The sequence below is a fragment of the Eleutherodactylus coqui genome, unplaced genomic scaffold (genome assembly GCF_035609145.1).
Source record: "Eleutherodactylus coqui strain aEleCoq1 unplaced genomic scaffold, aEleCoq1.hap1 HAP1_SCAFFOLD_447, whole genome shotgun sequence".
Classification (NCBI taxonomy): domain Eukaryota; kingdom Metazoa; phylum Chordata; class Amphibia; order Anura; family Eleutherodactylidae; genus Eleutherodactylus; species Eleutherodactylus coqui.
In genome coordinates this window covers 15,058-34,940 of record NW_027101838.1, presented here as the reverse complement: position 1 = coordinate 34,940, position 19,883 = coordinate 15,058, and the positions used below count along the sequence as shown (strand labels likewise).

The window sequence follows — 19,883 nt, the reverse complement described above, 5'->3', positions numbered from 1 at the left end:
GGCCGTGAGTAGGTTTCTTTCCTTTTCGGAGGTGCGTTCGCACTGCAGAAAGCCCATAGGAAAGGAGGAGGAGCTGTCAACGGGCATTCTAAGCTGAATGTGCCTGCTCTCGTCAGATCGCGGCCGCCAGCCAGCTTGAGGCCTGGCAAGTACCAGTATGGGTGACCGGCTGGGAATCCCAGGTCCCGTTGACTTTTAAGGCCGTGAGTAGGTTTCTTTCCTTTTCGGAGGTGCGTTCGCACTGCAGAAAGCCCATAGGAAAGGAGGAGGAGCTGTCAACGGGCGTTCTAAGCTGAATGTGCCTGCTCTCGTCAGATCGCGGCCGCCAGCCAGCTTGAGGCCTGGCAAGTACCAGTATGGGTGACCGGCTGGGAATCCCAGGTCCCGTTGACTTTTAAGGCCGTGAGTAGGTTTCTTTCCTTTTCGGAGGTGCGTTCGCACTGCAGAAAGCCCATAGGAAAGGAGGAGGAGCTGTCAACGGGCATTCTAAGCTGAATGTGCCTGCTCTCGTCAGATCGCGGCCGCCAGCCAGCTTGAGGCCTGGCAAGTACCAGTATGGGTGACCGGCTGGGAATCCCAGGTCCCGTTGACTTTTAAGGCCGTGAGTAGGTTTCTTTCCCTTTCGGAGGTGCGTTCGCACTGCAGAAAGCCCATAGGAAAGGAGGAGGAGCTGTCAACGGGCATTCTAAGCTGAATGTGCCTGCTCTCGTCAGATCGCGGCCGCCAGCCAGCTTGAGACCTGGCAAGTACCAGTATGGGTGACCGGCTGGGAATCCCAGGTCCCGTTGACTTTTAAGGCCGTGAGTAGGTTTCTTTCCTTTTCGGAGGTGCGTTCGCACTGCAGAAAGCCCATAGGAAAGGAGGAGGAGCTGTCAACGGGCATTCTAAGCTGAATGTGCCTGCTCTCGTCAGATCGCGGCCGCCAGCCAGCTTGAGGCCTGGCAAGTACCAGTATGGGTGACCGGCTGGGAATCCCAGGTCCCGTTGACTTTTAAGGCCGTGAGTAGGTTTCTTTCCTTTTCGGAGGTGCGTTCGCACTGCAGAAAGCCCATAGGAAAGGAGGAGGAGCTGTCAACGGCATTCTAAGCTGAATGTGCCTGCTCTCGTCAGATCGCGGCCGCCAGCCAGCTTGAGGCCTGGCAAGTACCAGTATGGGTGACCGGCTGGGAATCCCAGGTCCCGTTGACTTTTAAGGCCGTGAGTAGGTTTCTTTCCTTTTCGGAGGTGCGTTCGCACTGCAGAAAGCCCATAGGAAAGGAGGAGGAGCTGTCAACAGGCATTCTAAGCTGAATGTGCCTGCTCTCGTCAGATCGCGGCCGCCAGCCAGCTTGAGGCCTGGCAAGTACCAGTATGGGTGACCGGCTGGGAATCCCAGGTCCCGTTGACTTTTAAGGCCGTGAGTAGGTTTCTTTCCTTTTCGGAGGTGCGTTCGCACTGCAGAAAGCCCATAGGAAAGGAGGAGGAGCTGTCAACGGGCATTCTAAGCTGAATGTGCCTGCTCTCGTCAGATCGCGGAATCCCAGGTCCCGTTGACTTTTAAGGCCGTGAGTAGGTTTCTTTCCTTTTCGGAGGTGCGTTCGCACTGCAGAAAGCCCATAGGAAAGGAGGAGGAGCTGTCAACGGGCATTCTAAGCTGAATGTGCCTGCTCTCGTCAGATCGCGGCCGCCAGCCAGTTTGAGGCCTGGCAAGTACCAGTATTCGTGACCGGCTGGGAATCCCAGGTCCCGTTGACTTTTAAGGCCGTGAGTAGGTTTCTTTCCCTTTCGGAGGTGCGTTCGCACTGCAGAAAGCCCATAGGAAAGGAGGAGGAGCTGTCAACGGGCATTCTAAGCTGAATGTGCCTGCTCTTGTCAGATCGCGGCCGCCAGCCAGCTTGAAGCCTGGCAAGTACCAGTATGGGTGACCGGCTGGGAATCCCAGGTCCCGTTGACTTTTAAGGCCGTGAGTAGGTTTCTTTCCTTTTCGGAGGTGCGTTCGCACTGCAGAAAGCCCATAGGAAAGGAGGAGGAGCTGTCAACGGGCATTCTAAGCTGAATGTGCCTGCTCTCGTCAGATCGCGGCCGCCAGCCAGCTTGAGGTCTGGCAAGTACCAGTATGGGTGACCGGCTGGGAATCCCAGGTCCCGTTGACTTTTAAGGCCGTGAGTAGGTTTCTTTCCTTTTCGGAGGTGCGTTCGCACTGCAGAAAGCCCATAGGAAAGGAGGAGGAGCTGTCAACGGGCATTCTAAGCTGAATGTGCCTGCTCTCGTCAGATCGCGGCCGCCAGCCAGCTTGAGGCCTGGCAAGTACCAGTATGGGTGACCGGCTGGGAATCCCAGGTCCCGTTGACTTTTAAGGCCGTGAGTAGGTTTCTTTCCGTTTCGGAGGTGCGTTCGCACTGCAGAAAGCCCATAGGAAAGGAGGAGGAGCTGTCAACGGGCATTCTAAGCTGAATGTGCCTGCTCTCGTCAGATCGCGGCCGCCAGCCAGCTTGAGGCCTGGCAAGTACCAGTATGGGTGACCGGCTGGGAATCCCAGGTTCCGTTGACTTTTAAGGCCGTGAGTAGGTTTCTTTCCTTTTCGGAGGTGCGTTCGCACTGCAGAAAGCCCATAGGAAAGGAGGAGGAGCTGTCAACGGGCATTCTAAGCTGAATGTGCCTGCTCTCGTCAGATCGCGGCCGGCCAGCCAGCTTGAGGCCTGGCAAGTACCAGTATGGGTGACCGGCTGGGAATCCCAGGTCCCGTTGACTTTTAAGGCCGTGAGTAGGTTTCTTTCCTTTTCGGAGGTGCGTTCGCACTGCAGAAAGCCCATAGGAAAGGAGGAGGAGCTGTCAACGGGCATTCTAAGCTGAATGTGCCTGCTCTCGTCAGATCGCGGCCGCCAGCCAGCTTGAGGCCTGGCAAGTACCAGTATGGGTGACCGGCTGGGAATCCCAGGTCCCGTTGACTTTTAAGGCCGTGAGTAGGTTTCTTTCCTTTTCGGAGGTGCGTTCGCACTGCAGAAAGCCCATAGGAAAGGAGGAGGAGCTGTCAACGGGCATTCTAAGCTGAATGTGCCTGCTCTCGTCAGATCGCGGCCGCCAGCCAGCTTGAGGCCTGGCAAGTACCAGTATGGGTGACCGGCTGGGAATCCCAGGTCCCGTTGACTTTTAAGGCCGTGAGTATGTTTCTTTCCTTTTCGGAGGTGCGTTCGCACTGCAGAAAGCCCATAGGAAAGGAGGAGGAGCTGTCAACGGGCGTTCTAAGCTGAATGTGCCTGCTCTCGTCAGATCGCGGCCGCCAGCCAGCTTGAGGCCTGGCAAGTACCAGTATGGGTGACCGGCTGGGAATCCCAGGTCCCGTTGACTTTTAAGGCCGTGAGTAGGTTTCTTTCCTTTTCGGAGGTGCGTTCGCACTGCAGAAAGCCCATAGGAAAGGAGGAGGAGCTGTCAACGGGCATTCTAAGCTGAATGTGCCTGCTCTCGTCAGATCGCGGCCGCCAGCCAGCTTGAGGCCTGGCAAGTACCAGTATGGGTGACCGGCTGGGAATCCCAGGTCCCGTTGACTTTTAAGGCCGTGAGTAGGTTTCTTTCCTTTTCGGAGGTGCGTTCGCACTGCAGAAAGCCCATAGGAAAGGAGGAGGAGCTGTCAACGGGCATTCTAAGCTGAATGTGCCTGCTCTCGTCAGATCGCGGCCGCCAGCCAGCTTGAGGCCTGGCAAGTACCAGTATGGGTGACCGGCTGGGAATCCCAGGTCCCGTTGACTTTTAAGGCCGTGAGTAGGTTTCTTTCCTTTTCGGAGGTGCGTTCGCACTGCAGAAAGCCCATAGGAAAGGAGGAGGAGCTGTCAACGGGCATTCTAAGCTGAATGTGCCTGCTCTCGTCAGATCGCGGAATCCCAGGTCCCGTTGACTTTTAAGGCCGTGAGTAGGTTTCTTTCCTTTTCGGAGGTGCGTTCGCACTGCAGAAAGCCCATAGGAAAGGAGGAGGAGCTGTCAACGGGCATTCTAAGCTGAATGTGCCTGCTCTCGTCAGATCGCGGCCGCCAGCCAGCTTGAGGCCTGGCAAGTACCAGTATTCGTGACCGGCTGGGAATCCCAGGTCCCGTTGACTTTTAAGGCCGTGAGTAGGTTTCTTTCCCTTTCGGAGGTGCGTTCGCACTGCAGAAAGCCCATAGGAAAGGAGGAGGAGCTGTCAACGGGCATTCTAAGCTGAATGTGCCTGCTCTTGTCAGATCGCGGCCGCCAGCCAGCTTGAAGCCTGGCAAGTACCAGTATGGGTGACCGGCTGGGAATCCCAGGTCCCGTTGACTTTTAAGGCCGTGAGTAGGTTTCTTTCCTTTTCGGAGGTGCGTTCGCACTGCAGAAAGCCCATAGGAAAGGAGGAGGAGCTGTCAACGGGCATTCTAAGCTGAATGTGCCTGCTCTCGTCAGATCGCGGCCGCCAGCCAGCTTGAGGCCTGGCAAGTACCAGTATGGGTGACCGGCTGGGAATCCCAGGTCCCGTTGACTTTTAAGGCCGTGAGTAGGTTTCTTTCCTTTTCGGAGGTGCGTTCGCACTGCAGAAAGCCCATAGGAAAGGAGGAGGAGCTGTCAACGGGCATTCTAAGCTGAATGTGCCTGCTCTCGTCAGATCGCGGCCGCCAGCCAGCTTGAGGCCTGGCAAGTACCAGTATGGGTGACCGGCTGGGAATCCCAGGTCCCGTTGACTTTTAAGGCCGTGAGTAGGTTTCTTTCCTTTTCGGAGGTGCGTTCGCACTGCAGAAAGCCCATAGGAAAGGAGGAGGAGCTGTCAACGGGCATTCTAAGCTGAATGTGCCTGCTCTCGTCAGATCGCGGAATCCCAGGTCCCGTTGACTTTTAAGGCCGTGAGTAGGTTTCTTTCCTTTTCGGAGGTGCGTTCGCACTGCAGAAAGCCCATAGGAAAGGAGGAGGAGCTGTCAACGGGCATTCTAAGCTGAATGTGCCTGCTCTCGTCAGATCGCGGCCGCCAGCCAGCTTGAGGCCTGGCAAGTACCAGTATGGGTGACCGGCTGGGAATCCCAGGTCCCGTTGACTTTTAAGGCCGTGAGTAGGTTTCTTTCCGTTTCGGAGGTGCGTTCGCACTGCAGAAAGCCCATAGGAAAGGAGGAGGAGCTGTCAACGGGCATTCTAAGCTGAATGTGCCTGCTCTCGTCAGATCGCGGCCGCCAGCCAGCTTGAGGCCTGGCAAGTACCAGTATGGGTGACCGGCTGGGAATCCCAGGTCCCGTTGACTTTTAAGGCCGTGAGTAGGTTTCTTTCCTTTTCGGAGGTGCGTTCGCACTGCAGAAAGCCCATAGGAAAGGAGGAGGAGCTGTCAACGGGCATTCTAAGCTGAATGTGCCTGCTCTCGTCAGATCGCGGCCGCCAGCCAGCTTGAGGCCTGGCAAGTACCAGTATGGGTGACCGGCTGGGAATCCCAGGTCCCGTTGACTTTTAAGGCCGTGAGTAGGTTTCTTTCCGTTTCGGAGGTGCGTTCGCACTGCAGAAAGCCCATAGGAAAGGAGGAGGAGCTGTCAACGGGCATTCTAAGCTGAATGTGCCTGCTCTCGTCAGATCGCGGCCGCCAGCCAGCTTGAGGCCTGGCAAGTACCAGTATTCGTGACCGGCTGGGAATCCCAGGTCCCGTTGACTTTTAAGGCCGTGAGTAGGTTTCTTTCCTTTTCGGAGGTGCGTTCGCACTGCAGAAAGCCCATAGGAAAGGAGGAGGAGCTGTCAACGGGCATTCTAAGCTGAATGTGCCTGCTCTCGTCGGATCGCGGCCGCCAGCCAGCTTGAGGCCTGGCAAGTACCAGTATGGGTGACCGGCTGGGAATCCCAGGTCCCGTTGACTTTTAAGGCCGTGAGTAGGTTTCTTTCCTTTTCGGAGGTGCGTTCGCACTGCAGAAAGCCCATAGGAAAGGAGGAGGAGCTGTCAACGGGCATTCTAAGCTGAATGTGCCTGCTCTCGTCAGATCGCGGCCGCCAGCCAGCTTGAGGCCTGGCAAGTACCAGTATGGGTGACCGGCTGGGAATCCCAGGTCCCGTTGACTTTTAAGGCCGTGAGTAGGTTTCTTTCCTTTTCGGAGGTGCGTTCGCACTGCAGAAAGCCCATAGGAAAGGAGGAGGAGCTGTCAACGGGCGTTCTAAGCTGAATGTGCCTGCTCTCGTCAGATCGCGGCCGCCAGCCAGCTTGAGGCCTGGCAAGTACCAGTATGGGTGACCGGCTGGGAATCCCAGGTCCCGTTGACTTTTAAGGCCGTGAGTAGGTTTCTTTCCTTTTCGGAGGTGCGTTCGCACTGCAGAAAGCCCATAGGAAAGGAGGAGGAGCTGTCAACGGCATTCTAAGCTGAATGTGCCTGCTCTCGTCAGATCGCGGCCGCCAGCCAGCTTGAGGCCTGGCAAGTACCAGTATGGGTGACCGGCTGGGAATCCCAGGTCCCGTTGACTTTTAAGGCCGTGAGTAGGTTTCTTTCCTTTTCGGAGGTGCGTTCGCACTGCAGAAAGCCCATAGGAAAGGAGGAGGAGCTGTCAACGGGCATTCTAAGCTGAATGTGCCTGCTCTCGTCAGATCGCGGCCGCCAGCCAGCTTGAGGCCTGGCAAGTACCAGTATGGGTGACCGGCTGGGAATCCCAGGTCCCGTTGACTTTTAAGGCCGTGAGTAGGTTTCTTTCCTTTTCGGAGGTGCGTTCGCACTGCAGAAAGCCCATAGGAAAGGAGGAGGAGCTGTCAACGGGCATTCTAAGCTGAATGTGCCTGCTCTCGTCAGATCGCGGCCGCCAGCCAGCTTGAGGCCTGGCAAGTACCAGTATGGGTGACCGGCTGGGAATCCCAGGTCCCGTTGACTTTTAAGGCCGTGAGTAGGTTTCTTTCCTTTTCGGAGGTGCGTTCGCACTGCAGAAAGCCCATAGGAAAGGAGGAGGAGCTGTCAACGGGCATTCTAAGCTGAATGTGCCTGCTCTCGTCAGATCGCGGCCGCCAGCCAGCTTGAGGCCTGGCAAGTACCAGTATGGGTGACCGGCTGGGAATCCCAGGTCCCGTTGACTTTTAAGGCCGTTAGTAGGTTTCTTTCCTTTTCGGAGGTGCGTTCGCACTGCAGAAAGCCCATAGGAAAGGAGGAGGAGCTGTCAACGGGCATTCTAAGCTGAATGTGCCTGCTCTCGTCAGATCGCGGCCGCCAGCCAGCTTGAGGCCTGGCAAGTACCAGTATGGGTGACCGGCTGGGAATCCCAGGTCCCGTTGACTTTTAAGGCCGTGAGTAGGTTTCTTTCCGTTTCGGAGGTGCGTTCGCACTGCAGAAAGCCCATAGGAAAGGAGGAGGAGCTGTCAACGGGCATTCTAAGCTGAATGTGCCTGCTCTCGTCAGATCGCGGCCGCCAGCCAGCTTGAGGCCTGGCAAGTACCAGTATGGGTGACCGGCTGGGAATCCCAGGTCCCGTTGACTTTTAAGGCCGTGAGTAGGTTTCTTTCCTTTTCGGAGGTGCGTTCGCACTGCAGAAAGCCCATAGGAAAGGAGGAGGAGCTGTCAACGGGCATTCTAAGCTGAATGTGCCTGCTCTCGTCAGATCGCGGCCGCCAGCCAGCTTGAGGCCTGGCAAGTACCAGTATGGGTGACCGGCTGGGAATCCCAGGTCCCGTTGACTTTTAAGGCCGTGAGTAGGTTTCTTTCCGTTTCGGAGGTGCGTTCGCACTGCAGAAAGCCCATAGGAAAGGAGGAGGAGCTGTCAACGGGCATTCTAAGCTGAATGTGCCTGCTCTCGTCAGATCGCGGCCGCCAGCCAGCTTGAGGCCTGGCAAGTACCAGTATGGGTGACCGGCTGGGAATCCCAGGTCCCGTTGACTTTTAAGGCCGTGAGTAGGTTTCTTTCCTTTTCGGAGGTGCGTTCGCACTGCAGAAAGCCCATAGGAAAGGAGGAGGAGCTGTCAACGGGCGTTCTAAGCTGAATGTGCCTGCTCTCGTCAGATCGCGGCCGCCAGCCAGCTTGAGGCCTGGCAAGTACCAGTATGGGTGACCGGCTGGGAATCCCAGGTCCCATTGACTTTTAAGGCCGTGAGTAGGTTTCTTTCCGTTTCGGAGGTGCGTTCGCACTGCAGAAAGCCCATAGGAAAGGAGGAGGAGCTGTCAACGGGCATTCTAAGCTGAATGTGCCTGCTCTCGTCAGATCGCGGCCGCCAGCCAGCTTGAGGCCTGGCAAGTACCAGTATGGGTGACCGGCTGGGAATCCCAGGTCCCGTTGACTTTTAAGGCCGTGAGTAGGTTTCTTTCCTTTTCGGAGGTGCGTTCGTACTGCAGAAAGCCCATAGGAAAGGAGGAGGAGCTGTCAACGGGCATTCTAAGCTGAATGTGCCTGCTCTCGTCAGATCGCGGCCGCCAGCCAGCTTGAGGCCTGGCAAGTACCAGTATGGGTGACCGGCTGGGAATCCCAGGTCCCGGTGACTTTTAAGGCCGTGAGTAGGTTTCTTTCCTTTTCGGAGGTGCGTTCGCACTGCAGAAAGCCCATAGGAAAGGAGGAGGAGCTGTCAACGGGCATTCTAAGCTGAATGTGCCTGCTCTCGTCAGATCGCGGCCGCCAGCCAGCTTGAGGCCTGGCAAGTACCAGTATGGGTGACCGGCTGGGAATCCCAGGTCCCGTTGACTTTTAAGGCCGTGAGTAGGTTTCTTTCCTTTTCGGAGGTGCGTTCGCACTGCAGAAAGCCCATAGGAAAGGAGGAGGAGCTGTCAACGGGCATTCTAAGCTGAATGTGCCTGCTCTCGTCAGATCGCGGCCGCCAGCCAGCTTGAGGCCTGGCAAGTACCAGTATGGGTGACCGGCTGGGAATCCCAGGTCCCGTTGACTTTTAAGGCCGTGAGTAGGTTTCTTTCCGTTTCGGAGGTGCGTTCGCACTGCAGAAAGCCCATAGGAAAGGAGGAGGAGCTGTCAACGGGCATTCTAAGCTGAATGTGCCTGCTCTCGTCAGATCGCGGCCGCCAGCCAGCTTGAGGCCTGGCAAGTACCAGTATTGGTGACCGGCTGGGAATCCCAGGTCCCGTTGACTTTTAAGGCCGTGAGTAGGTTTCTTTCCTTTTCGGAGGTGCGTTCGCACTGCAGAAAGCCCATAGGAAAGGAGGAGGAGCTGTCAACGGGCATTCTAAGCTGAATGTGCCTGCTCTCGTCAGATCGCGGCCGCCAGCCAGCTTGAGGCCTGGCAAGTACCAGTATGGGTGACCGGCTGGGAATCCCAGGTCCCGTTGACTTTTAAGGCCGTGAGTAGGTTTCTTTCCTTTTCGGAGGTGCGTTCGCACTGCAGAAAGCCCATAGGAAAGGAGGAGGAGCTGTCAACGGGCGTTCTAAGCTGAATGTGCCTGCTCTCGTCAGATCGCGGCCGCCAGCCAGCTTGAGGCCTGGCAAGTACCAGTATGGGTGACCGGCTGGGAATCCCAGGTCCCGTTGACTTTTAAGGCCGTGAGTAGGTTTCTTTCCTTTTCGGAGGTGCGTTCGCACTGCAGAAAGCCCATAGGAAAGGAGGAGGAACTGTCAACGGGCATTCTAAGCTGAATGTGCCTGCTCTCGTCAGATCGCGGCCGCCAGCCAGCTTGAGGCCTGGCAAGTACCAGTATGGGTGACCGGCTGGGAATCCCAGGTCCCGGTGACTTTTAAGGCCGTGAGTAGGTTTCTTTCCTTTTCGGAGGTGCGTTCGCACTGCAGAAAGCCCATAGGAAAGGAGGAGGAGCTGTCAACGGGCATTCTAAGCTGAATGTGCCTGCTCTCGTCAGATCGCGGCCGCCAGCCAGCTTGAGGCCTGGCAAGTACCAGTATGGGTGACCGGCTGGGAATCCCAGGTCCCGTTGACTTTTAAGGCCGTGAGTAGGTTTCTTTCCTTTTCGGAGGTGCGTTCGTACTGCAGAAAGCCCATAGGAAAGGAGGAGGAGCTGTCAACGGGCATTCTAAGCTGAATGTGCCTGCTCTCGTCAGATCGCGGCCGCCAGCCAGCTTGAGGCCTGGCAAGTACCAGTATGGGTGACCGGCTGGGAATCCCAGGTCCCGGTGACTTTTAAGGCCGTGAGTAGGTTTCTTTCCTTTTCGGAGGTGCGTTCGCACTGCAGAAAGCCCATAGGAAAGGAGGAGGAGCTGTCAACGGGCATTCTAAGCTGAATGTGCCTGCTCTCGTCAGATCGCGGCCGCCAGCCAGCTTGAGGCCTGGCAAGTACCAGTATGGGTGACCGGCTGGGAATCCCAGGTCCCGTTGACTTTTAAGGCCGTGAGTAGGTTTCTTTCCTTTTCGGAGGTGCGTTCGCACTGCAGAAAGCCCATAGGAAAGGAGGAGGAGCTGTCAACGGGCATTCTAAGCTGAATGTGCCTGCTCTCGTCAGATCGCGGCCGCCAGCCAGCTTGAGGCCTGGCAAGTACCAGTATGGGTGACCGGCTGGGAATCCCAGGTCCCGTTGACTTTTAAGGCCGTGAGTAGGTTTCTTTCCGTTTCGGAGGTGCGTTCGCACTGCAGAAAGCCCATAGGAAAGGAGGAGGAGCTGTCAACGGGCATTCTAAGCTGAATGTGCCTGCTCTCGTCAGATCGCGGCCGCCAGCCAGCTTGAGGCCTGGCAAGTACCAGTATTGGTGACCGGCTGGGAATCCCAGGTCCCGTTGACTTTTAAGGCCGTGAGTAGGTTTCTTTCCTTTTCGGAGGTGCGTTCGCACTGCAGAAAGCCCATAGGAAAGGAGGAGGAGCTGTCAACGGGCATTCTAAGCTGAATGTGCCTGCTCTCGTCAGATCGCGGCCGCCAGCCAGCTTGAGGCCTGGCAAGTACCAGTATGGGTGACCGGCTGGGAATCCCAGGTCCCGTTGACTTTTAAGGCCGTGAGTAGGTTTCTTTCCTTTTCGGAGGTGCGTTCGCACTGCAGAAAGCCCATAGGAAAGGAGGAGGAGCTGTCAACGGGCGTTCTAAGCTGAATGTGCCTGCTCTCGTCAGATCGCGGCCGCCAGCCAGCTTGAGGCCTGGCAAGTACCAGTATGGGTGACCGGCTGGGAATCCCAGGTCCCGTTGACTTTTAAGGCCGTGAGTAGGTTTCTTTCCTTTTCGGAGGTGCGTTCGCACTGCAGAAAGCCCATAGGAAAGGAGGAGGAGACTGTCAACGGGCATTCTAAGCTGAATGTGCCTGCTCTCGTCAGATCGCGGCCGCCAGCCAGCTTGAGGCCTGGCAAGTACCAGTATGGGTGACCGGCTGGGAATCCCAGGTCCCGGTGACTTTTAAGGCCGTGAGTAGGTTTCTTTCCTTTTCGGAGGTGCGTTCGCACTGCAGAAAGCCCATAGGAAAGGAGGAGGAGCTGTCAACGGGCATTCTAAGCTGAATGTGCCTGCTCTCGTCAGATCGCGGCCGCCAGCCAGCTTGAGGCCTGGCAAGTACCAGTATGGGTGACCGGCTGGGAATCCCAGGTCCCGTTGACTTTTAAGGCCGTGAGTAGGTTTCTTTCCTTTTCGGAGGTGCGTTCGCACTGCAGAAAGCCCATAGGAAAGGAGGAGGAGCTGTGAACGGGCATTCTAAGCTGAATGTGCCTGCTCTCGTCAGATCGCGGCCGCCAGCCAGCTTGAGGCCTGGCAAGTACCAGTATGGGTGACCGGCTGGGAATCCCAGGTCCCGTTGACTTTTAAGGCCGTGAGTAGGTTTCTTTCCGTTTCGGAGGTGCGTTCGCACTGCAGAAAGCCCATAGGAAAGGAGGAGGAGCTGTCAACGGGCATTCTAAGCTGAATGTGCCTGCTCTCGTCAGATCGCGGCCGCCAGCCAGCTTGAGGCCTGGCAAGTACCAGTATGGGTGACCGGCTGGGAATCCCAGGTCCCGTTGACTTTTAAGGCCGTGAGTAGGTTTCTTTCCTTTTCGGAGGTGCGTTCGCACTGCAGAAAGCCCATAGGAAAGGAGGAGGAGCTGTCAACGGGCATTCTAAGCTGAATGTGCCTGCTCTCGTCAGATCGCGGCCGCCAGCCAGCTTGAGGCCTGGCAAGTACCAGTATGGGTGACCGGCTGGGAATCCCAGGTCCCGTTGACTTTTAAGGCCGTGAGTAGGTTTCTTTCCTTTTCGGAGGTGCGTTCGCACTGCAGAAAGCCCATAGGAAAGGAGGAGGAGCTGTCAACGGGCGTTCTAAGCTGAATGTGCCTGCTCTCGTCAGATCGCGGCCGCCAGCCAGCTTGAGGCCTGGCAAGTACCAGTATGGGTGACCGGCTGGGAATCCCAGGTCCCGTTGACTTTTAAGGCCGTGAGTAGGTTTCTTTCCTTTTCGGAGGTGCGTTCGCACTGCAGAAAGCCCATAGGAAAGGAGGAGGAACTGTCAACGGGCATTCTAAGCTGAATGTGCCTGCTCTCGTCAGATCGCGGCCGCCAGCCAGCTTGAGGCCTGGCAAGTACCAGTATGGGTGACCGGCTGGGAATCCCAGGTCCCGTTGACTTTTAAGGCCGTGAGTAGGTTTCTTTCCTTTTCGGAGGTGCGTTCGCACTGCAGAAAGCCCATAGGAAAGGAGGAGGAGCTGTCAACGGGCATTCTAAGCTGAATGTGCCTGCTCTCGTCAGATCGCGGCCGCCAGCCAGCTTGAGGCCTGGCAAGTACCAGTATGGGTGACCGGCTGGGAATCCCAGGTCCCGTTGACTTTTAAGGCCGTGAGTAGGTTTCTTTCCTTTTCGGAGGTGCGTTCGCACTGCAGAAAGCCCATAGGAAAGGAGGAGGAGCTGTCAACGGGCATTCTAAGCTGAATGTGCCTGCTCTCGTCAGATCGCGGCCGCCAGCCAGCTTGAGGCCTGGCAAGTACCAGTATGGGTGACCGGCTGGGAATCCCAGGTCCTGTTGACTTTTAAGGCCGTGAGTAGGTTTCTTTCCTTTTCGGAGGTGCGTTCGCACTGCAGAAAGCCCATAGGAAAGGAGGAGGAGCTGTCAACGGGCATTCTAAGCTGAATGTGCCTGCTCTCGTCAGATCGCGGCCGCCAGCCAGCTTGAAGCCTGGCAAGTACCAGTATGGGTGACCGGCTGGGAATCCCAGGTCCCGTTGACTTTTAAGGCCGTGAGTAGGTTTCTTTCCTTTTCGGAGGTGCGTTCGCACTGCAGAAAGCCCATAGGAAAGGAGGAGGAGCTGTCAACGGGCATTCTAAGCTGAATGTGCCTGCTCTCGTCAGATCGCGGCCGCCAGCCAGCTTGAGGCCTGGCAAGTACCAGTATGGGTGACCGGCTGGGAATCCCAGGTCCCGTTGACTTTTAAGGCCGTGAGTAGGTTTCTTTCCTTTTCGGAGGTGCGTTCGCACTGCAGAAAGCCCATAGGAAAGGAGGAGGAGCTGTCAACGGGCATTCTAAGCTGAATGTGCCTGCTCTCGTCAGATCGCGGCCGCCAGCCAGCTTGAGGCCTGGCAAGTACCAGTATGGGTGACCGGCTGGGAATCCCAGGTCCCGTTGACTTTTAAGGCCGTGAGTATGTTTCTTTCCTTTTCGGAGGTGCGTTCGCACTGCAGAAAGCCCATAGGAAAGGAGGAGGAGCTGTCAACGGGCGTTCTAAGCTGAATGTGCCTGCTCTCGTCAGATCGCAGCCGCCAGCCAGCTTGAGGCCTGGCAAGTACCAGTATGGGTGACCGGCTGGGAATCCCAGGTCCCGTTGACTTTTAAGGCCGTGAGTAGGTTTCTTTCCTTTTCGGAGGTGCGTTCGCACTGCAGAAAGCCCATAGGAAAGGAGGAGGAGCTGTCAACGGGCATTCTAAGCTGAATGTGCCTGCTCTCGTCAGATCGCGGCCGCCAGCCAGCTTGAGGCCTGGCAAGTACCAGTATGGGTGACCGGCTGGGAATCCCAGGTCCCGTTGACTTTTAAGGCCGTGAGTAGGTTTCTTTCCTTTTCGGAGGTGCGTTCGCACTGCAGAAAGCCCATAGGAAAGGAGGAGGAGCTGTCAACGGGCATTCTAAGCTGAATGTGCCTGCTCTCGTCAGATCGCGGCCGCCAGCCAGCTTGAGGCCTGGCAAGTACCAGTATGGGTGACCGGCTGGGAATCCCAGGTCTCGTTGACTTTTAAGGCCGTGAGTAGGTTTCTTTCCTTTTCGGAGGTGCGTTCGCACTGCAGAAAGCCCATAGGAAAGGAGGAGGAGCTGTCAACGGGCATTCTAAGCTGAATGTGCCTGCTCTCGTCAGATCGCGGAATCCCAGGTCCCGTTGACTTTTAAGGCCGTGAGTAGGTTTCTTTCCTTTTCGGAGGTGCGTTCGCACTGCAGAAAGCCCATAGGAAAGGAGGAGGAGCTGTCAACGGGCATTCTAAGCTGAATGTGCCTGCTCTCGTCAGATCGCGGCCGCCAGCCAGCTTGAGGCCTGGCAAGTACCAGTATGGGTGACCGGCTGGGAATCCCAGGTCCCGTTGACTTTTAAGGCCGTGAGTAGGTTTCTTTCCGTTTCGGAGGTGCGTTCGCACTGCAGAAAGCCCATAGGAAAGGAGGAGGAGCTGTCAACGGGCATTCTAAGCTGAATGTGCCTGCTCTCGTCAGATCGCGGCCGCCAGCCAGCTTGAGGCCTGGCAAGTACCAGTATGGGTGACCGGCTGGGAATCCCAGGTCCCGTTGACTTTTAAGGCCGTGAGTAGGTTTCTTTCCTTTTCGGAGGTGCGTTCGCACTGCAGAAAGCCCATAGGAAAGGAGGAGGAGCTGTCAACGGGCATTCTAAGCTGAATGTGCCTGCTCTCGTCAGATCGCGGCCGCCAGCCAGCTTGAGGCCTGGCAAATACCAGTATGGGTGACCGGCTGGGAATCCCAGGTCCCGTTGACTTTTAAGGCCGTGAGTAGGTTTCTTTCCTTTTCGGAGGTGCGTTCGCACTGCAGAAAGCCCATAGGAAAGGAGGAGGAGCTGTCAACGGGCATTCTAAGCTGAATGTGCCTGCTCTCGTCAGATCGCGGCCGCCAGCCAGCTTGAGGCCTGGCAAGTACCAGTATGGGTGACCGGCTGGGAATCCCAGGTCCCGTTGACTTTTAAGGCCGTGAGTAGGTTTCTTTCCTTTTCGGAGGTGCGTTCGCACTGCAGAAAGCCCATAGGAAAGGAGGAGGAGCTGTCAACGGGCATTCTAAGCTGAATGTGCCTGCTCTCGTCAGATCGCGGCCGCCAGCCAGCTTGAGGCCTGGCAAGTACCAGTATGGGTGACCGGCTGGGAATCCCAGGTCCTGTTGACTTTTAAGGCCGTGAGTAGGTTTCTTTCCTTTTCGGAGGTGCGTTCGCACTGCAGAAAGCCCATAGGAAAGGAGGAGGAGCTGTCAACGGGCATTCTAAGCTGAATGTGCCTGCTCTCGTCAGATCGCGGCCGCCAGCCAGCTTGAAGCCTGGCAAGTACCAGTATGGGTGACCGGCTGGGAATCCCAGGTCCCGTTGACTTTTAAGGCCGTGAGTAGGTTTCTTTCCTTTTCGGAGGTGCGTTCGCACTGCAGAAAGCCCATAGGAAAGGAGGAGGAGCTGTCAACGGGCATTCTAAGCTGAATGTGCCTGCTCTCGTCAGATCGCGGCCGCCAGCCAGCTTGAGGCCTGGCAAGTACCAGTATGGGTGACCGGCTGGGAATCCCAGGTCCCGTTGACTTTTAAGGCCGTGAGTAGGTTTCTTTCCTTTTCGGAGGTGCGTTCGCACTGCAGAAAGCCCATAGGAAAGGAGGAGGAGCTGTCAACGGGCATTCTAAGCTGAATGTGCCTGCTCTCGTCAGATCGCGGCCGCCAGCCAGCTTGAGGCCTGGCAAGTACCAGTATGGGTGACCGGCTGGAATCCCAGGTCCCGTTGACTTTTAAGGCCGTGAGTATGTTTCTTTCCTTTTCGGAGGTGCGTTCGCACTGCAGAAAGCCCATAGGAAAGGAGGAGGAGCTGTCAACGGGCGTTCTAAGCTGAATGTGCCTGCTCTCGTCAGATCGCAGCCGCCAGCCAGCTTGAGGCCTGGCAAGTACCAGTATGGGTGACCGGCTGGGAATCCCAGGTCCCGTTGACTTTTAAGGCCGTGAGTAGGTTTCTTTCCTTTTCGGAGGTGCGTTCGCACTGCAGAAAGCCCATAGGAAAGGAGGAGGAGCTGTCAACGGGCATTCTAAGCTGAATGTGCCTGCTCTCGTCAGATCGCGGCCGCCAGCCAGCTTGAGGCCTGGCAAGTACCAGTATGGGTGACCGGCTGGGAATCCCAGGTCCCGTTGACTTTTAAGGCCGTGAGTAGGTTTCTTTCCTTTTCGGAGGTGCGTTCGCACTGCAGAAAGCCCATAGGAAAGGAGGAGGAGCTGTCAACGGGCATTCTAAGCTGAATGTGCCTGCTCTCGTCAGATCGCGGCCGCCAGCCAGCTTGAGGCCTGGCAAGTACCAGTATGGGTGACCGGCTGGGAATCCCAGGTCTCGTTGACTTTTAAGGCCGTGAGTAGGTTTCTTTCCTTTTCGGAGGTGCGTTCGCACTGCAGAAAGCCCATAGGAAAGGAGGAGGAGCTGTCAACGGGCATTCTAAGCTGAATGTGCCTGCTCTCGTCAGATCGCGGAATCCCAGGTCCCGTTGACTTTTAAGGCCGTGAGTAGGTTTCTTTCCTTTTCGGAGGTGCGTTCGCACTGCAGAAAGCCCATAGGAAAGGAGGAGGAGCTGTCAACGGGCATTCTAAGCTGAATGTGCCTGCTCTCGTCAGATCGCGGCCGCCAGCCAGCTTGAGGCCTGGCAAGTACCAGTATGGGTGACCGGCTGGGAATCCCAGGTCCCGTTGACTTTTAAGGCCGTGAGTAGGTTTCTTTCCGTTTCGGAGGTGCGTTCGCACTGCAGAAAGCCCATAGGAAAGGAGGAGGAGCTGTCAACGGGCATTCTAAGCTGAATGTGCCTGCTCTCGTCAGATCGCGGCCGCCAGCCAGCTTGAGGCCTGGCAAGTACCAGTATGGGTGACCGGCTGGGAATCCCAGGTCCCGTTGACTTTTAAGGCCGTGAGTAGGTTTCTTTCCTTTTCGGAGGTGCGTTCGCACTGCAGAAAGCCCATAGGAAAGGAGGAGGAGCTGTCAACGGGCATTCTAAGCTGAATGTGCCTGCTCTCGTCAGATCGCGGCCGCCAGCCAGCTTGAGGCCTGGCAAGTACCAGTATGGGTAATCGGCTGGGAATCCCAGGTCCCGTTGACTTTTAAGGCCGTGAGTAGGTTTATTTCCTTTTCGGAGGTGCGTTCGCACTGCAGAAAGCCCAAAGGAAAGGAGGAGGAGCTGTCAACGGGCATTCTAAGCTGAATGTGCCTGCTCTCGTCAGATCGCGGCCGCCAGCCCGCTTGAGGCCTGGCAAGTACCAGTATGGGTGACCGGCTGGGAATCCCAGGTCCCGTTGACTTTTAAGGCCGTGAGTAGGTTTCTTTCCGTTTCGGAGGTGCGTTCGCACTGCAGAAAGCCCATAGGAAAGGAGGAGGCGCTGTCAACGGGCATTCTAAGCTGAATGTGCCTGCTCTCGTCAGATCGCGGCCGCCAGCCAGCTTGAGGCCTGGCAAGTACCAGTATGGGTGACCGGCTGGGAATCCCAGGTCCCGTTGACTTTTAAGGCCGTGAGTAGGTTTCTTTCCGTTTCGGAGGTGCGTTCGCACTGCAGAAAGCCCATAGGAAAGGAGGAGGAGCTGTCAACGGGCATTCTAAGCTGAATGTGCCTGCTCTCGTCAGATCGCGGCCGCCAGCCAGCTTGAGGCCTGGCAAGTACCAGTATTCGTGACCGGCTGGGAATCCCAGGTCCCGTTTACTTTTAAGGCCGTGAGTAGGTTTCTTTCCTTTTCGGAGGTGCGTTCGCACTGCAGAAAGCCCATAGGAAAGGAGGAGGAGCTGTCAACGGGCATTCTAAGCTGAATGTGCCTGCTCTCGTCGGATCGCGGCCGCCAGCCAGCTTGAGGCCTGGCAAGTACCAGTATGGGTGACCGGCTGGGAATCCCAGGTCCCGTTGACTTTTAAGGCCGTGAGTAGGTTTCTTTCCTTTTCGGAGGTGCGTTCGCACTGCAGAAAGCCCATAGGAAAGGAGGAGGAGCTGTCAACGGGCATTCTAAGCTGAATGTGCCTGCTCTCGTCGGATCGCGGCCGCCAGCCAGCTTGAGGCCTGGCAAGTACCAGTATGGGTGACCGGCTGGGAATCCCAGGTCCCGTTGACTTTTAAGGCCGTGAGTAGGTTTCTTTCCTTTTCGGAGGTGCGTTCGCACTGCAGAAAGCCCATAGGAAAGGAGGAGGAGCTGTCAACGGGCATTCTAAGCTGAATGTGCCTGCTCTCGTCAGATCGCGGCCGCCAGCCAGCTTGAGGCCTGGCAAGTACCAGTATGGGTGACCGGCTGGGAATCCCAGGTCCCGTTGACTTTTAAGGCCGTGAGTTGGTTTCTTTCCTTTTCGGAGGTGCGTTCGCACTGCAGAAAGCCCATAGGAAAGGAGGAGGAGCTGTCAACGGGCGTTCTAAGCTGAATGTGCCTGCTCTCGTCAGATCGCGGCCGCCAGCCAGCTTGAGGCCTGGCAAGTACCAGTATGGGTGACCGGCTGGGAATCCCAGGTCCCGTTGACTTTTAAGGCCGTGAGTAGGTTTCTTTCCTTTTCGGAGGTGCGTTCGCACTGCAGAAAGCCCATAGGAAAGGAGGAGGAGCTGTCAACGGGCATTCTAAGCTGAATGTGCCTGCTCTCGTCAGATCGCGGCCGCCAGCGAGCTTGAGGCCTGGCAAGTACCAGTATGGGTGACCGGCTGGGAATCCCAGGTCCCGTTGACTTTTAAGGCCGTGAGTAGGTTTCTTTCCTTTTCGGAGGTGCGTTCGCACTGCAGAAAGCCCATAGGAAAGGAGGAGGAGCTGTCAACGGGCATTCTAAGCTGAATGTGCCTGCTCTCGTCAGATCGCGGCCGCCAGCCAGCTTGAGGCCTGGCAAGTACCAGTATGGGTGACCGGCTGGGAATCCCAGGTCCCGTTGACTTTTAAGGCCGTGAGTAGGTTTCTTTCCTTTTCGGAGGTGCGTTCGCACTGCAGAAAGCCCATAGGAAAGGAGGAGGAGCTGTCAACGGGCATTCTAAGCTGAATGTGCCTGCTCTCGTCAGATCGCGGCCGCCAGCCAGCTTTTGGCCTGGCAAGTACCAGTATGGGTGACCGGCTGGGAATCCCAGGTCCCGTTGACTTTTAAGGCCGTGAGTAGGTTTCTTTCCTTTTCGGAGGTGCGTTCGCACTGCAGAAAGCCCATAGGAAAGGAGGAGGAGCTGTCAACGGGCATTCTAAGCTGAATGTGCCTGCTCTCGTCAGATCGCGGCCGCCAGCCAGCTTGAGGCCTGGCAAGTACCAGTATGGGTGACCGGCTGGGAATCCCAGGTCCTGTTGACTTTTAAGGCCGTGAGTAGGTTTCTTTCCTTTTCGGAGGTGCGTTCGCACTGCAGAAAGCCCATAGGAAAGGAGGAGGAGCTGTCAACGGGCATTCTAAGCTGAATGTGCCTGCTCTCGTCAGATCGCGGCCGCCAGCCAGCTTGAGGCCTGGCAAGTACCAGTATGGGTGACCGGCTGGGAATCCTAGGTCCCGTTGACTTTTAAGGCCGTGAGTAGGTTTCTTTCCTTTTCGGAGGTGCGTTCGCACTGCAGAAAGCCCATAGGAAAGGAGGAGGAGCTGTCAACGGGCGTTCTAAGCTGAATGTGCCTGCTCTCGTCAGATCACGGCCGCCAGCCAGCTTGAGGCCTGGCAAGTACCAGTATGGGTGACCGGCTGGGAATCCCAGGTCCCGTTGACTTTTAAGGCCGTGAGTAGGTTTCTTTCCTTTTCGGAGGTGCGTTCGCACTGCAGAAAGCCCATAGGAAAGGAGGAGGAGCTGTCAACGGGCATTCTAAGCTGAATGTGCCTGCTCTCGTCAGATCGCGGCCGCCAGCCAGCTTGAGGCCTGGCAAGTACCAGTATGGGTGACCGGCTGGGAATCCCAGGTCCCGTTGACTTTTAAGGCCGTGAGTAGGTTTCTTTCCTTTTCGGAGGTGCGTTCG

The 19,883-nt window shown here is 56.6% G+C and overlaps 87 pseudogenes; all 87 read left to right on the top strand.

Annotated features, from left to right (window-relative positions):
• The first annotated feature begins 75 nt into the window (after positions 1 to 75).
• Positions 76 to 194, top strand: LOC136591568 (5S ribosomal RNA; annotated as a pseudogene).
• Positions 195 to 274: 80 nt separating this feature from the next.
• Positions 275 to 393, top strand: LOC136591726 (5S ribosomal RNA; annotated as a pseudogene).
• An 80-nt stretch (positions 394 to 473) lies between these two features.
• LOC136591567 (5S ribosomal RNA) lies at positions 474 to 592 on the top strand (annotated as a pseudogene).
• Positions 593 to 672: 80 nt separating this feature from the next.
• LOC136591709 (5S ribosomal RNA) lies at positions 673 to 791 on the top strand (annotated as a pseudogene).
• Positions 792 to 871: 80 nt separating this feature from the next.
• On the top strand, positions 872 to 990 carry LOC136591566 (5S ribosomal RNA; annotated as a pseudogene).
• A 278-nt stretch (positions 991 to 1,268) lies between these two features.
• On the top strand, positions 1,269 to 1,387 carry LOC136591820 (5S ribosomal RNA; annotated as a pseudogene).
• A 626-nt stretch (positions 1,388 to 2,013) lies between these two features.
• LOC136591741 (5S ribosomal RNA) lies at positions 2,014 to 2,132 on the top strand (annotated as a pseudogene).
• An 80-nt stretch (positions 2,133 to 2,212) lies between these two features.
• Positions 2,213 to 2,331, top strand: LOC136591565 (5S ribosomal RNA; annotated as a pseudogene).
• An 80-nt stretch (positions 2,332 to 2,411) lies between these two features.
• On the top strand, positions 2,412 to 2,530 carry LOC136591681 (5S ribosomal RNA; annotated as a pseudogene).
• Positions 2,531 to 2,610: 80 nt separating this feature from the next.
• Positions 2,611 to 2,730, top strand: LOC136591853 (5S ribosomal RNA; annotated as a pseudogene).
• An 80-nt stretch (positions 2,731 to 2,810) lies between these two features.
• Positions 2,811 to 2,929, top strand: LOC136591564 (5S ribosomal RNA; annotated as a pseudogene).
• Positions 2,930 to 3,009: 80 nt separating this feature from the next.
• On the top strand, positions 3,010 to 3,128 carry LOC136591563 (5S ribosomal RNA; annotated as a pseudogene).
• Positions 3,129 to 3,208: 80 nt separating this feature from the next.
• LOC136591725 (5S ribosomal RNA) lies at positions 3,209 to 3,327 on the top strand (annotated as a pseudogene).
• An 80-nt stretch (positions 3,328 to 3,407) lies between these two features.
• LOC136591562 (5S ribosomal RNA) lies at positions 3,408 to 3,526 on the top strand (annotated as a pseudogene).
• Positions 3,527 to 3,606: 80 nt separating this feature from the next.
• LOC136591560 (5S ribosomal RNA) lies at positions 3,607 to 3,725 on the top strand (annotated as a pseudogene).
• Positions 3,726 to 4,351: 626 nt separating this feature from the next.
• Positions 4,352 to 4,470, top strand: LOC136591559 (5S ribosomal RNA; annotated as a pseudogene).
• Positions 4,471 to 4,550: 80 nt separating this feature from the next.
• On the top strand, positions 4,551 to 4,669 carry LOC136591557 (5S ribosomal RNA; annotated as a pseudogene).
• Positions 4,670 to 4,897: 228 nt separating this feature from the next.
• On the top strand, positions 4,898 to 5,016 carry LOC136591556 (5S ribosomal RNA; annotated as a pseudogene).
• Positions 5,017 to 5,096: 80 nt separating this feature from the next.
• On the top strand, positions 5,097 to 5,215 carry LOC136591555 (5S ribosomal RNA; annotated as a pseudogene).
• Positions 5,216 to 5,295: 80 nt separating this feature from the next.
• On the top strand, positions 5,296 to 5,414 carry LOC136591554 (5S ribosomal RNA; annotated as a pseudogene).
• A 279-nt stretch (positions 5,415 to 5,693) lies between these two features.
• LOC136591694 (5S ribosomal RNA) lies at positions 5,694 to 5,812 on the top strand (annotated as a pseudogene).
• An 80-nt stretch (positions 5,813 to 5,892) lies between these two features.
• LOC136591553 (5S ribosomal RNA) lies at positions 5,893 to 6,011 on the top strand (annotated as a pseudogene).
• An 80-nt stretch (positions 6,012 to 6,091) lies between these two features.
• LOC136591723 (5S ribosomal RNA) lies at positions 6,092 to 6,210 on the top strand (annotated as a pseudogene).
• Positions 6,211 to 6,488: 278 nt separating this feature from the next.
• LOC136591552 (5S ribosomal RNA) lies at positions 6,489 to 6,607 on the top strand (annotated as a pseudogene).
• Positions 6,608 to 6,687: 80 nt separating this feature from the next.
• LOC136591551 (5S ribosomal RNA) lies at positions 6,688 to 6,806 on the top strand (annotated as a pseudogene).
• An 80-nt stretch (positions 6,807 to 6,886) lies between these two features.
• Positions 6,887 to 7,005, top strand: LOC136591550 (5S ribosomal RNA; annotated as a pseudogene).
• Positions 7,006 to 7,085: 80 nt separating this feature from the next.
• Positions 7,086 to 7,204, top strand: LOC136591548 (5S ribosomal RNA; annotated as a pseudogene).
• An 80-nt stretch (positions 7,205 to 7,284) lies between these two features.
• Positions 7,285 to 7,403, top strand: LOC136591547 (5S ribosomal RNA; annotated as a pseudogene).
• Positions 7,404 to 7,483: 80 nt separating this feature from the next.
• On the top strand, positions 7,484 to 7,602 carry LOC136591546 (5S ribosomal RNA; annotated as a pseudogene).
• An 80-nt stretch (positions 7,603 to 7,682) lies between these two features.
• LOC136591545 (5S ribosomal RNA) lies at positions 7,683 to 7,801 on the top strand (annotated as a pseudogene).
• Positions 7,802 to 7,881: 80 nt separating this feature from the next.
• On the top strand, positions 7,882 to 8,000 carry LOC136591879 (5S ribosomal RNA; annotated as a pseudogene).
• Positions 8,001 to 8,080: 80 nt separating this feature from the next.
• Positions 8,081 to 8,199, top strand: LOC136591544 (5S ribosomal RNA; annotated as a pseudogene).
• Positions 8,200 to 8,279: 80 nt separating this feature from the next.
• Positions 8,280 to 8,398, top strand: LOC136591860 (5S ribosomal RNA; annotated as a pseudogene).
• An 80-nt stretch (positions 8,399 to 8,478) lies between these two features.
• Positions 8,479 to 8,597, top strand: LOC136591543 (5S ribosomal RNA; annotated as a pseudogene).
• Positions 8,598 to 8,677: 80 nt separating this feature from the next.
• Positions 8,678 to 8,796, top strand: LOC136591541 (5S ribosomal RNA; annotated as a pseudogene).
• An 80-nt stretch (positions 8,797 to 8,876) lies between these two features.
• On the top strand, positions 8,877 to 8,995 carry LOC136591874 (5S ribosomal RNA; annotated as a pseudogene).
• An 80-nt stretch (positions 8,996 to 9,075) lies between these two features.
• LOC136591540 (5S ribosomal RNA) lies at positions 9,076 to 9,194 on the top strand (annotated as a pseudogene).
• Positions 9,195 to 9,274: 80 nt separating this feature from the next.
• LOC136591722 (5S ribosomal RNA) lies at positions 9,275 to 9,393 on the top strand (annotated as a pseudogene).
• Positions 9,394 to 9,473: 80 nt separating this feature from the next.
• LOC136591859 (5S ribosomal RNA) lies at positions 9,474 to 9,592 on the top strand (annotated as a pseudogene).
• An 80-nt stretch (positions 9,593 to 9,672) lies between these two features.
• LOC136591539 (5S ribosomal RNA) lies at positions 9,673 to 9,791 on the top strand (annotated as a pseudogene).
• An 80-nt stretch (positions 9,792 to 9,871) lies between these two features.
• Positions 9,872 to 9,990, top strand: LOC136591858 (5S ribosomal RNA; annotated as a pseudogene).
• Positions 9,991 to 10,070: 80 nt separating this feature from the next.
• Positions 10,071 to 10,189, top strand: LOC136591538 (5S ribosomal RNA; annotated as a pseudogene).
• Positions 10,190 to 10,269: 80 nt separating this feature from the next.
• Positions 10,270 to 10,388, top strand: LOC136591536 (5S ribosomal RNA; annotated as a pseudogene).
• An 80-nt stretch (positions 10,389 to 10,468) lies between these two features.
• Positions 10,469 to 10,587, top strand: LOC136591872 (5S ribosomal RNA; annotated as a pseudogene).
• Positions 10,588 to 10,667: 80 nt separating this feature from the next.
• On the top strand, positions 10,668 to 10,786 carry LOC136591535 (5S ribosomal RNA; annotated as a pseudogene).
• Positions 10,787 to 10,866: 80 nt separating this feature from the next.
• Positions 10,867 to 10,985, top strand: LOC136591721 (5S ribosomal RNA; annotated as a pseudogene).
• Positions 10,986 to 11,066: 81 nt separating this feature from the next.
• LOC136591857 (5S ribosomal RNA) lies at positions 11,067 to 11,185 on the top strand (annotated as a pseudogene).
• Positions 11,186 to 11,265: 80 nt separating this feature from the next.
• On the top strand, positions 11,266 to 11,384 carry LOC136591534 (5S ribosomal RNA; annotated as a pseudogene).
• An 80-nt stretch (positions 11,385 to 11,464) lies between these two features.
• LOC136591796 (5S ribosomal RNA) lies at positions 11,465 to 11,583 on the top strand (annotated as a pseudogene).
• An 80-nt stretch (positions 11,584 to 11,663) lies between these two features.
• Positions 11,664 to 11,782, top strand: LOC136591533 (5S ribosomal RNA; annotated as a pseudogene).
• An 80-nt stretch (positions 11,783 to 11,862) lies between these two features.
• LOC136591532 (5S ribosomal RNA) lies at positions 11,863 to 11,981 on the top strand (annotated as a pseudogene).
• Positions 11,982 to 12,061: 80 nt separating this feature from the next.
• LOC136591720 (5S ribosomal RNA) lies at positions 12,062 to 12,180 on the top strand (annotated as a pseudogene).
• Positions 12,181 to 12,260: 80 nt separating this feature from the next.
• LOC136591531 (5S ribosomal RNA) lies at positions 12,261 to 12,379 on the top strand (annotated as a pseudogene).
• An 80-nt stretch (positions 12,380 to 12,459) lies between these two features.
• LOC136591530 (5S ribosomal RNA) lies at positions 12,460 to 12,578 on the top strand (annotated as a pseudogene).
• Positions 12,579 to 12,658: 80 nt separating this feature from the next.
• On the top strand, positions 12,659 to 12,777 carry LOC136591663 (5S ribosomal RNA; annotated as a pseudogene).
• Positions 12,778 to 12,857: 80 nt separating this feature from the next.
• On the top strand, positions 12,858 to 12,976 carry LOC136591855 (5S ribosomal RNA; annotated as a pseudogene).
• An 80-nt stretch (positions 12,977 to 13,056) lies between these two features.
• On the top strand, positions 13,057 to 13,175 carry LOC136591529 (5S ribosomal RNA; annotated as a pseudogene).
• Positions 13,176 to 13,255: 80 nt separating this feature from the next.
• Positions 13,256 to 13,374, top strand: LOC136591528 (5S ribosomal RNA; annotated as a pseudogene).
• An 80-nt stretch (positions 13,375 to 13,454) lies between these two features.
• Positions 13,455 to 13,573, top strand: LOC136591680 (5S ribosomal RNA; annotated as a pseudogene).
• Positions 13,574 to 13,653: 80 nt separating this feature from the next.
• LOC136591527 (5S ribosomal RNA) lies at positions 13,654 to 13,772 on the top strand (annotated as a pseudogene).
• An 80-nt stretch (positions 13,773 to 13,852) lies between these two features.
• LOC136591697 (5S ribosomal RNA) lies at positions 13,853 to 13,971 on the top strand (annotated as a pseudogene).
• A 228-nt stretch (positions 13,972 to 14,199) lies between these two features.
• LOC136591524 (5S ribosomal RNA) lies at positions 14,200 to 14,318 on the top strand (annotated as a pseudogene).
• An 80-nt stretch (positions 14,319 to 14,398) lies between these two features.
• On the top strand, positions 14,399 to 14,517 carry LOC136591523 (5S ribosomal RNA; annotated as a pseudogene).
• Positions 14,518 to 14,597: 80 nt separating this feature from the next.
• Positions 14,598 to 14,716, top strand: LOC136591795 (5S ribosomal RNA; annotated as a pseudogene).
• An 80-nt stretch (positions 14,717 to 14,796) lies between these two features.
• LOC136591522 (5S ribosomal RNA) lies at positions 14,797 to 14,915 on the top strand (annotated as a pseudogene).
• Positions 14,916 to 14,995: 80 nt separating this feature from the next.
• On the top strand, positions 14,996 to 15,114 carry LOC136591662 (5S ribosomal RNA; annotated as a pseudogene).
• An 80-nt stretch (positions 15,115 to 15,194) lies between these two features.
• Positions 15,195 to 15,313, top strand: LOC136591854 (5S ribosomal RNA; annotated as a pseudogene).
• Positions 15,314 to 15,393: 80 nt separating this feature from the next.
• LOC136591521 (5S ribosomal RNA) lies at positions 15,394 to 15,512 on the top strand (annotated as a pseudogene).
• A 278-nt stretch (positions 15,513 to 15,790) lies between these two features.
• LOC136591679 (5S ribosomal RNA) lies at positions 15,791 to 15,909 on the top strand (annotated as a pseudogene).
• Positions 15,910 to 15,989: 80 nt separating this feature from the next.
• On the top strand, positions 15,990 to 16,108 carry LOC136591520 (5S ribosomal RNA; annotated as a pseudogene).
• An 80-nt stretch (positions 16,109 to 16,188) lies between these two features.
• On the top strand, positions 16,189 to 16,307 carry LOC136591696 (5S ribosomal RNA; annotated as a pseudogene).
• Positions 16,308 to 16,535: 228 nt separating this feature from the next.
• On the top strand, positions 16,536 to 16,654 carry LOC136591897 (5S ribosomal RNA; annotated as a pseudogene).
• Positions 16,655 to 16,734: 80 nt separating this feature from the next.
• On the top strand, positions 16,735 to 16,853 carry LOC136591896 (5S ribosomal RNA; annotated as a pseudogene).
• Positions 16,854 to 16,933: 80 nt separating this feature from the next.
• Positions 16,934 to 17,052, top strand: LOC136591862 (5S ribosomal RNA; annotated as a pseudogene).
• Positions 17,053 to 17,132: 80 nt separating this feature from the next.
• Positions 17,133 to 17,251, top strand: LOC136591793 (5S ribosomal RNA; annotated as a pseudogene).
• Positions 17,252 to 17,331: 80 nt separating this feature from the next.
• LOC136591895 (5S ribosomal RNA) lies at positions 17,332 to 17,450 on the top strand (annotated as a pseudogene).
• A 279-nt stretch (positions 17,451 to 17,729) lies between these two features.
• On the top strand, positions 17,730 to 17,848 carry LOC136591693 (5S ribosomal RNA; annotated as a pseudogene).
• Positions 17,849 to 17,928: 80 nt separating this feature from the next.
• Positions 17,929 to 18,047, top strand: LOC136591692 (5S ribosomal RNA; annotated as a pseudogene).
• An 80-nt stretch (positions 18,048 to 18,127) lies between these two features.
• Positions 18,128 to 18,246, top strand: LOC136591894 (5S ribosomal RNA; annotated as a pseudogene).
• Positions 18,247 to 18,326: 80 nt separating this feature from the next.
• LOC136591719 (5S ribosomal RNA) lies at positions 18,327 to 18,445 on the top strand (annotated as a pseudogene).
• Positions 18,446 to 18,525: 80 nt separating this feature from the next.
• LOC136591864 (5S ribosomal RNA) lies at positions 18,526 to 18,644 on the top strand (annotated as a pseudogene).
• Positions 18,645 to 18,724: 80 nt separating this feature from the next.
• Positions 18,725 to 18,843, top strand: LOC136591893 (5S ribosomal RNA; annotated as a pseudogene).
• Positions 18,844 to 18,923: 80 nt separating this feature from the next.
• Positions 18,924 to 19,042, top strand: LOC136591685 (5S ribosomal RNA; annotated as a pseudogene).
• Positions 19,043 to 19,122: 80 nt separating this feature from the next.
• LOC136591661 (5S ribosomal RNA) lies at positions 19,123 to 19,241 on the top strand (annotated as a pseudogene).
• Positions 19,242 to 19,321: 80 nt separating this feature from the next.
• Positions 19,322 to 19,440, top strand: LOC136591717 (5S ribosomal RNA; annotated as a pseudogene).
• Positions 19,441 to 19,520: 80 nt separating this feature from the next.
• LOC136591880 (5S ribosomal RNA) lies at positions 19,521 to 19,639 on the top strand (annotated as a pseudogene).
• An 80-nt stretch (positions 19,640 to 19,719) lies between these two features.
• LOC136591891 (5S ribosomal RNA) lies at positions 19,720 to 19,838 on the top strand (annotated as a pseudogene).
• The last annotated feature ends 45 nt before the right edge of the window (positions 19,839 to 19,883 follow it).